Consider the following 10,436-nt stretch of genomic DNA (forward strand, 5'->3'; position numbering starts at 1 on the left):
TCCCTAAGGTTTGGATTCATCCTTCTTTGAGGTTGTCTGATTGGTCTATTGTTTTCCTCAATGTAGATGTGATGAATGCAAGTCTTAGGATCAATACCTTTCATATCGGTATACTCCCATGCAAATGCAGTAGAATGTCTTTGCAAGATTTTGGTTAGCTCCCCCTGTTGTGATTTTTCCAAGTTTCTGTTGATGTTTAATGTTTTTCCTGGAAAGATCTCAATGGCAGAACTACCAAACTCTTCCATAGAGAAAAGAGACATTTGTCTAGATGATAGACACTCTATGTCAGAATCCAACTGAAATTGTGTGGAGTCATATTCTGAAGATGGTTCAAAATTTTCTAATGTGTTCAGAATTTGACTATCTTCACTAATCTCAGAAATGGTAAAGACAGGTTGTATAGTATCTTCATCATCAACCCACTCATTATCTCCTATTTCTGTGATTGCTTTTGCTGGAGGATACAGATTGAATTTCTTTGTCGAATTACCATCAGAAATATACATATCCCCAGACCTACAACTTATGAAAGCATCAGCTGTGGCTAGCCAAGGTCTTCCTAAAATAAGAGGATGTCCTCCTAAATTACTCTTGGGAGTTAGAATCATGAAATCCACTGGATATTCCCAAGAATCTAAGGAGACTGGAATGTCTTCTAGTACACCATCTGGTTTAATAATTGATCGATCTGCAAGTTGCAATAAAGTAGGTGTAAAAAGAAGATTATGAAGTTTTAGCTGTTCCATAGTCTGCCTACTCATAATGTTAATAGCAGCCCCTAAATCAATCAAAGTATTTGGTATTTCTACCCCATTGATATGTGTTTTGACAATTGGACTACCGGGATCTACATATTTCTGCATAGTAATTTTTCCCATCATGATGTCTGCAATTTTTCCTACCAGGTGGATCCTTCTGGTATCTCTTGGTTTCCTTCCTGGTCTTTTAAGGCTCAACTCCTTTATTGTTTTTGCTAGAATAGGAATTTCCTTAATGGCTTGTAACAAGGGAATCTTGATACAAACATTCTTCAATTCATCTAGGAAATTATAGTCAGGCAACCAAATTTGTTTTTCCACTCCTTTGTCAATTTGTAATCTTTCAGGGAAAGGAGGTGTGGATAGAGATGTAGGTTGCTCAACTATGGGAGTTGTGGGGGTTAATTCTTTTTCTTTTTCTTTTTGAGTGTTTGGGTTTTGAAGAGATGCTTCAGAACCCTTATTGGCTTCAAGAGACTCTTTCTCAAAAATGCTTTGTTTTTTATCATTTATAGAAGGTTTATCTAAGACTCTACCTGATCTGAGTTGTACTTCATTGAGAGGAACAATCATATAGGTAGGAAAAGGTTGTCCTTCCATCATGTAAGCATTTTGAGGATTTTTATTGTTGGGGTTTGGCAGTGGCTGAGAAGGAAGTTGATTTGACTTCTGTTGGAATGGAAGCAAGAGTTGAGAATTGGGATTCTGTTGAGAAGGTTGTTGTTGTTGTGGAAATGGCAATGATAGTTGTGGATTTTGATTTGGAAGTTGTGGAACTTGTTGATTTTGAAAAGATGGAGGATATTGGTAGAATTGAGCAAATCTCCCATAAGGATTCTGCATACCTTGTACCCATGCTTGAAAAGGATTTTGAGGTTGGGGCCAAGGTTGTTGCCAAGGATTCCAGTTTGGTGGAGGTTGAAAATTCATAGAGTTGTTAAACCCTTGATTTTGTTGCCCCTGCCAAGGTCTCCTTGCAACAAAACAGAGAGATTCAAGTGTACTTGGATCTTCTTGAAAGACAGCTTTGAGCCCAGGGATTGAAGGACAATCCTTGGTCTCATGATTCTCTGAGCAAATTACACATGTCTCTACAACTTTTGCTTCCAAGGGACATTCCCTTAGAGCATGTTTCTTCCTACACTTTGGGCAAAAGATGGCCAAAGCCTCAGCTTCTGCTTTCTGCTTATTGTGAATCTTAAGAGTGTCTAGTTGTTCACTAAGACTACCTAAGATGTCAGTTTTGAATTCATCAAGCATGTTGCCAATCTCAGCCCTACTTACTGATCCAGTTGCAGATTTATTTGCTTTGATGAGAGAAGGATCTCTAGGCCCTTTTTGAGTTTTGGATTTCCCCCTTGAGAGATGGACACATAGTTCTGCTATATCATTGAGTGAAAGTTGAGATATATCTCCCTTCCCCATCATGTTCAAAATGTCTATCCATTCATCTCTAATGGCTTTTAACAAAAGGGCTTTCAAGGTCTCCTCATCTAAGTTGTTCATTTTTGCTCTTTTCAGATTGTATTGAAATCTTTCAAGCAAATCCTCCAAATTTTCATCTTCTTTTTGCATCATTTTGAATACCTCATCCTTGTGATTGGTGGGCATACAATAGTCCAGGTACCTATCCAAAAATGTTTGTTTCATATCATTCCAAGACCTAATGGACTGAGTGAGTAATCCCATGAACCACTTCAATGCTGCTCCTTTCAATGTTGAAGGAAACAGTTTGAGTTTTTGAGAGTCATCCAGATAATCATAGGTTCGACACACGACTTCAAACTCAAATAGAAATGTTTCAGGGTCCTCATTCCTCATCCCATGGAAGTTTGGGAGGACAGATGGTGAGATGTTTTTCATAGTGGCTCGGGAGTCCTCATCGACTATAGGGAACCCAAATGAGTTATCTCCATCCCTATTTCCTCCAATGTTACCTCGACCTCCTCCATTGTTTCCTCCTCCTCCTCTACCTCTACCTCTACCAAATCCAGTTGATCCTTCCTCTGTCATGATAGTTCCCCTGGAGACTTCAGAGTTTTCTGGTTCCTCTACTAAGGGTGAACGAGAAGGAATTTCTCCCTCTTCTTCAGATGTTTCTACTTCTTCAATTACAATTTGTCCTCCTATGGAAGGAAGAAAAGGGTCTCTTTCTTGTTCAGATTCGATGGATGGTGTGGGAGAGTCAACTATTGCCTCTTGAATTCCAGGAATCCTAGGGCTAGGAGTGTGAGTTGGAGATGATGGAGGTGTCTCTTGTCTATTCCTTGGAGTAGATGGACTTGTAAAAATCGAACTCTTAGCTCTAGCTAAAAACCTTCCCCTAGAATCTCTTGCTCTATGCATGACATTTTTTTATTTTCCTTCAAGTCAGGGTAATAATTCTCTTTCTGATCTTCCAGGTCACTCTAGGTGCAAGAAGAGAGCATACTCAAGAAACTATTAAACCAATAACTTTCTCTTTTCTGATCCTCCAGATCACTCTAGGTGCAAGAGGAGAGCATACTTTGAGAGGTTATTAATTTTCCTTCCTTGAAATTTTTCTTGTTTTTTTTTTTAAGAATTAGCTACCTAATTTTCACTTCCCCGGCAATGGCGCCAAAATGTTTGGTCAATTTAGTGATGTCTAAATTGCAACTTTTAAATGTCAACCCGGGGCTCGTAAGCTGATGAAGTGAGGTGTACTATATGTACTTAGGCAACTGTTTCTTAAGCTTTTGTCGTTTTTAACTTTTTAAGTTTGTTTTCAAATATATTTCTCCTACTGTGATGTGATGGAAATGAAATAAAGCGAGTGAAGTGTGTGTGATTGTGATGAGTTCTAAATGATTTCTTAAAACTTAAAAGTATTCTACAAGAAAGCTTTGAACAACAACTGAAATGAGATCAACTCTTAAAGGAAAATGAAGGCATCAAATAAAAGACTAATGACATTGGCCCAATATCTTTGCTGCTGCAAGAAAATGAAGATGAAATCTATGTCAAATCTAGCTAATAATAAAAACTAAGCAATGTGAAACTGAAGTAAATCTACATAAAAGAAAGACTAGTCACAAATACTTTAACTTCTTCTTAACCTCTTGTCTTTTAACTGAATATATCATGTGAGAAACAGTTAAAAATAAGCCAAGCAATTGTGAGTTCTTGAGCAACTAAACCAAGCTGTGCTAAGTGATATTTTGGTCCTCAATAAAGATATTAAATTATGGAGAAGAAACCATCAATAGGTAAACAACTTGATGTCTAAAAGCAGAAAGCAACTATGCACATTAAAGAAATGATAGTAAGGAAATAAAGGCTGCAAAACAAAGAAGGTCAGCAACATAGACAAGATGATCACAAGTGTCACTAGTTGTGAAAAAGAAAAGAAAGAAACTGTCCCGGGCACGCCTAAGAAACCTGCATAACACACTGATCAGTCATGGAAAAGTGCAGAAATATAAATAAGCAGAATTCAACGTTTATATACAACTATTGTACATGATCAAAACGCAGCAATCAAAGGCATTCTGTACAACCATTATACATAAAATGAGAAAAAGAAATGAAGGAAATTAAAAAGCACTATACAGGCCTTAAGTAAACAGGGGCCCTCTGCCTACTCTAGCCGGCTCAATGATCAGTTACACGCTCAAATGGAAAACAGTCTTCTCATATATTATGTATCAAAATAGAAGTACAGTGGGGAGTTCAAAATTACATATCAGCGGCTAACTATCCAGCGTTCAAAGACGCTTTATTTATAACAGAGGAAAGCAAACTAACTTAACGAAAACTAAGCTATTCTATCAGCTGTGTAAAAACACGTAATCTGGCACTGTCCTCGGATTTAGGCAACGGTCGTTATGGGCTATCAATCTGCTGTTGGATTCTTGTTTCCCACGGTCCTCGTGGCTGAGAAAGAGGCCAGCTGTTCTTTACGTGCTCCAAACTGAACACGCAGAGCCGTGCCACCGTCAATGACCTCTGTTTGACCGAATGTGCTTCCTCGTTGACCACGTGTTTTGATGACCGGTTTGGATGAGCTGGAAGGACACACACCATGTCCTTGATCCCACAAACTTGCCCATGTGGCTCTTCTACCCGGAGGACACCTGGAACATAGCATTTAAGAAAACAGCTGCGGAATCCGGGGTTGGCTGCGGAAACCGGGATCAGCTGCGGAAACCCTGTGTGAGCTGCGGAAACGCAGCATTTTGAACCAAAAATCTAAACCAACACAGTCATTAGCATAATTAGCAAATCATGTAAAAAGTCCTAAAATACAATGATTTGAGCAATTTGATGGAGGGAATGAGTGGCAAAAGAACGAAATGAATAGGAAAAGGAGGCTGAGAGGATGTGTAAAGAAGTGCAGGTTTGAGGCTCAACAGTGTGCGTTATGTTCCAATGCGTTGTTAGATTGATTCAGTTCATTTTAAAGTTGATCTTGTATTAGGTTTCAGTTTTCAGGCCTTACCATATGTAATCTCTCAAAATTCCCTAAATGCAAACTATATGCCAAAATATGTCATTTCATTCGATGAATGCTAGTTACGAGAGGGTTTGAAAGCTTTCACACAAATGAAATGATCACAAAACAACAAAGAACTTCCCTAATGCAGCTAATGGAAATTAACAAACTTTTCTTTAAGATCACTAATCACTAATCAAAATGAAAAGTTATAATTCTCATTAACTAATACAAAGAAAAAGAGATTTTTTATTTTGTTGATGGCAAAATGCACTAAACAAACTTTGAGAAATGATAACAAACAAATTCTACTCAATACAAGCACATTCAGTTCCCTAAATCACCAAGCAAACCTCCAAAGAACAAGAAAAGTCCCAAAGAGACCAATGAGCCGTGTAATCTAGGCTCAAAGTGAGACGAAGCGGAATTCAAGTGAAAGCGAAGCAAGTCACCCAAATAACGCAATAAAACGATTTACAACCACCAAACAAGTGCAAGGGAGTAATCAAAGAATCGACTGGACCACTAGAAGATCAAAACACCTGAGGAAGGCTCGACACACAAAGCCACTAGATGCCCTAGGGCTAGAAATGTGAAATCGATAGAAAAAAGCAAACACCCAAAGGGTAAAGATCAAAGCCAGTCAAATCATACTCCAACACACTCAAGTAGTCTAAAAAAGGTACCCAGAACAAAAACTAAGCTCAGAGGGCTCACAGCCAAGCTAACTTCAAAAGTTCCCAGGCTTGGCGCGACTATCAGGCTAAAACCAAGGCCTTTCAGGTATTGGCACGGGTTGTCAATGTGTGACTGTAACGCTATAAAATAGCGCCAGCCGAGTTTGCTATGGAAAAATAAAAACAAACGAGCCAAAGCTAAGTCAACAGTACCCAGGTACACCAAGGGGCAAGAAGCAATACAGGGATTCAACCCAGAAAGCTGATCAAGCAGGAGAAACCAAGAAACAAGGCAAGTTCCAAGCCATTCAGCTTGTAAACTAAACCGGAGATGGACTGAAGTGGCGTTGATCTACTTTGCTAATGCGGAGCAATAGAGTTTCGAAGTCTATCTGGCCGTACTTCAGGCTCCGTCTAAAGTTTACAAATCAAACAACAAGACAAAACAAACAACAAGGAAAAAAGCCAACTCCCCAGCGGAGTCGCCAAATTGTTGTGGAGGTAAATCCCCTCTACGGACAGAGGCGATCCCTACAAGCCCAAATGGGGTCTAGCAACAATCAAACAACGCTAACACGTAGGTTCCTAATTGCAAATCAAAGACCGATGATGAGGGCCTACCTGGATTCCAACGCTAATACTTGTAGAAGAGTCGTCGCTCCCGTTCCTTTGCTCTGGCCGGTCACAATCCCCACGATCCTCGTGAGCAGACACCTGCACATGCAAAGAACGACACAAATACAAGCATAAAATCTAATAGATGCAATTATATATCAGTCAGAAAGGATATAACTCAATCATCATTACAAAGACAATAAGAGTGGAACCATAATGATAGTCATCTATTATTATTGATAAACAACAAAGAAGAATACAACCATAGTTCTGACGTCAAATCCTCCTTTGGCTGGGTGATCAGCAGCACATGCCTTGCAAATCTTGTTTGGAACGGGGAACAAGCCTCTCTCTCCTTGGTTACTTGGATAAGAATCTTTTCACTTAAGATTTAGCCTCATGGGAATGAATAAGGCTCCTTGTAGCATGAACTTGGCAACTCTCAGACTTTGAGACTTAGAATTTGGAACTTGGAGACTAACTTGTCAAAGGCAAAAGGACAAGCTTTTATAGATAGAGGAGAAGGAGTTAGGGTCATCAACAAGATTCATGGGATTGGCTTTATCACTAAGAATCTTCCATGAGAGGTGGAGAACTACTTCCCTTCTATGGAGATTCGAAGCCCAACTGAACTAACTCAAGATGGAATCGATTCATGAATAGGTTAGGAAGAACCTTCGTAAGTTCATTTGTTAAAAACTTTACCCAACTGGGTTGGCGCGAGTGCAACTCTGAGACAGAGCGCTAGCTGGCGCGCCCTCTTTGGAGGATTTCCCCCATTGGCGCAAGTGATACACAGTGGAACCGCGCGAATGGAAAAAGGGCTATTTTTATGGGTATTTTGCAGAAGGTGTCTTCAGGGCATATGAAGTATATACTCAAGGGGATACAATGCAAGTGTTTTAAGCTTATGTCACTTCTCATAGGTCCCGGAATAAGTCCTCCAATGTGCAGGAGAAGGGGTAACAGGGACGGTGACAAATTACTGTGTAACACCAGGTAAGGTTTGGAATTTTCCAATCACGGCAGTGTCACAAGGATGGCTAATAGGATCACTCTTCGCAGTTGTTCCTCAAAAAGGGTAAACAATCAAATGGAGGTGAATGATCGACCAATATAGAGTGGAGGTGATGATGAGAACATGACCAAGGCTCAAAAGCTGATGATAATGCATTCACAATGGTTATTTACCGGAAATTGGTTCATTTTTTAATGAGCTTAAACTCTAGGGGAACGTTTGCTCATTGCTTATGTTTATTTTTTAACGAGCTTTAATTCCACGTTAAAACTGCTCGATCTAGTCGTATAATAAGGATGTCTCATTTGAAATGGCATTTTTTCAAAGCTTTGCCCCGCATCCTTTCTTTATGCAAGTTACGAAACGACCAATCCTACAAGTTTAAAGCGTTAGAGGACCTACAAATTTAAAAAAAAATGGTCGCTCTTTGCTTGCACGCCAAAAGGTTTGCATGCCCGCGGGTATAGCGAAAAATTTCCAGGTTACCAAAGATTGTTCTATCCGCACTTCAAACAAAACACTTCCTCGGCGATGTCTACCGAAATAGACAAAGGTGAGCGGTGCAACTGGATCCACTCCCATAACTTTGACGAAGGGATATTATTCCAGTCTAATCTCATAAACCAGTCATATATCCTTCGCGGAAACCTACCCTATACCCAAGGTTTTCCTGTCGAAACAGGCCAGGGTGCATGCCCCCTGGGTTTCAGTCATGTCCTCTGAATCACTCGCGCTCATCAGGTGGACGGATTGGGGATTGATGAGACGTTCCTTGCGTGAAAAGACCATTCAGGGATGGTATTTGACTATTTTCTATGTGTTAACTGGGGATTGAAAGCTAGTCTACAAGCTTGACCACTCTTCCTTCATGCGGAAAACACATTACTCTAAAGAGTGAGGAGACAATGGCTCCCATGCAATAAATATAGTCGCGTCCAAGGAGTAGACTATAATCCAGGGGTCCTTGGACTACCATTACATTCATGTGAATGGTTTTCCTTCTCAATGTTATCAGCACATTGGGAAGGATCCCTAACGGTCGACTGGTTCCTTTGTCAAAGCCTGTTAGATTTTTCATCTCAGGCAAAAGCGATGGCGAACCAAGCACTTTCCAAGAAGTTGAGGAAAGGATACTCACAGAAGCCCCTTCATCTATGATGGTACCGGCCATGACCATTCTATATATTTGAGCAATGATTCGAAATGGTACACTAGCCGATAAACGGGGTCTGCCTAGTAGATTCCAATCGAAGGAAACAACTAGGTTGCTTGGAGGTGGACCCGAATAGATGACCGGATATGACTCTGATGAATTTCCTTCCACGATAAAGGAATGGGTAGACTGCCCCCATGTTCATCGAAGTCTGTGTTTATGAAGAGAATTTGAATGGTGTCGCTCTTGTTCTCTTCGATGACTGTATCATCTAAAGATGGATCCTCTGAAGGCAAGACCGGGTCAACTGCCGTCTTGACCTTTTGACTTTCGTCTGGTGTGGATTCAGATGGTTTACCTTCAATGATAGACGCTTCGACCGACCACAATGGCGTGTCAGTCGGATTTTCAACTAGTGATGGACTTGGCAAGATTTTCTCCTATCCAGGAGGAAGCCGTAACGGTGAAACCGGACGGTCGTCCAAAACTCTTTTAGCTTCATCTAGGAAGGGACAACAGTGGACGGCATGATCGCCTTCACACAGTTTACAAGGGAATTTACTTTTCCTTTTCTATCCCGACATTTCGCTTTCACTAGTTGACGATGTACTCTCAACATGATCATCAGAGGTTGTTGACACCGGATTGTGCAAATGAGGAGACCAGTCCCTTAGGATCCAAGGGATACAAGGACAATCTCGATGATAGTGATCTCCTTTGCAAATGACACATGGAGATTTAGGCTTTGACAGTGCAATGTGTGGATTTTCACTAGACGATGCCTGGTCGCCCCTTTTCGCCTTTGGCTCCTTCTTCTTCTTCTCTTTCTTCTCCTTCCCCTTCTTCTCCTTCTTAGTTACTTGATTTTTTGCTTTACCAACTTTATCAAGCGAAGAGGAAGGAGGAGAGGGAGAACCGGACGAAGTAGAAGGTTGGGGGGTAGCTTTGGTATCGTCTAGTTGCTTGCTTGATTGCTCAAGAATCACGGTGTTCTGAACGACAAAGGTCGAAAAGAGCCATACGGGCAGGTCGATTGTCAATCCTGGAAGCGACAATGTGGCCATATGAGGTGCACCAACATCTCCCCAAGAGGAGAAAGGACTAGGATTTCCCCCAAGGGGAACCCCTTGGTTGGTGGACTCCATTTTTCTCAACCTAAGACCAACATAGGAAAGGTGATATTTATTCCGATTAAAATAAATTTTAGATTCTTTGACACAACTTGTTTTTTCAATTTTTAAGAGTCGAGAAAAGACAAAGGATGACTCTAGTCGCCTTCGATTTTTAATGAGCTTGAAGTGACAAGTGCTCAGATGTACCTTTTCCTTTGAGTCTGAAAAGGAACGAAAGAGACTACTCTTTAAATTTAGACAGAGAGATTACCAAACCAATCGCAAAACTGCAGAATACTTTTTACGGTACAGCTCAATCTTCCCGAATGCTGTGTTCAGTGCATTGCGATCGAAAGGGCGGCAGACACGGCTTCCTATGGATAAAGGATATAGCCTATTGTGGTCTCCCAATATATACTCGATGGTACGTGGGAGCACAAGTCCGTACTGGCACTTATCGTCTCAAAGTGGACGAATCACCCAACCAGCAATGAAAACAACAGTTGCCAGGCTTTACGACGCCGGAATATGTCTCTAGCCTAGACTTCTAAATGTTGTGTGTTAGGTTCCAAAGCATTTTTAGATTCATTAAGTTTATTTTACAGTTGATCCTGCTTAAGAAATTTCCCTTTCAAGCTCATCGCGTG

The sequence above is a fragment of the Pinus tabuliformis genome, chromosome 3_2, assembly GCF_031772625.1.
Source record: "Pinus tabuliformis cultivar Carrire ecotype Pingquan chromosome 3_2, CPIR1, whole genome shotgun sequence".
Lineage (NCBI taxonomy): Eukaryota > Viridiplantae > Streptophyta > Pinopsida > Pinales > Pinaceae > Pinus > Pinus tabuliformis.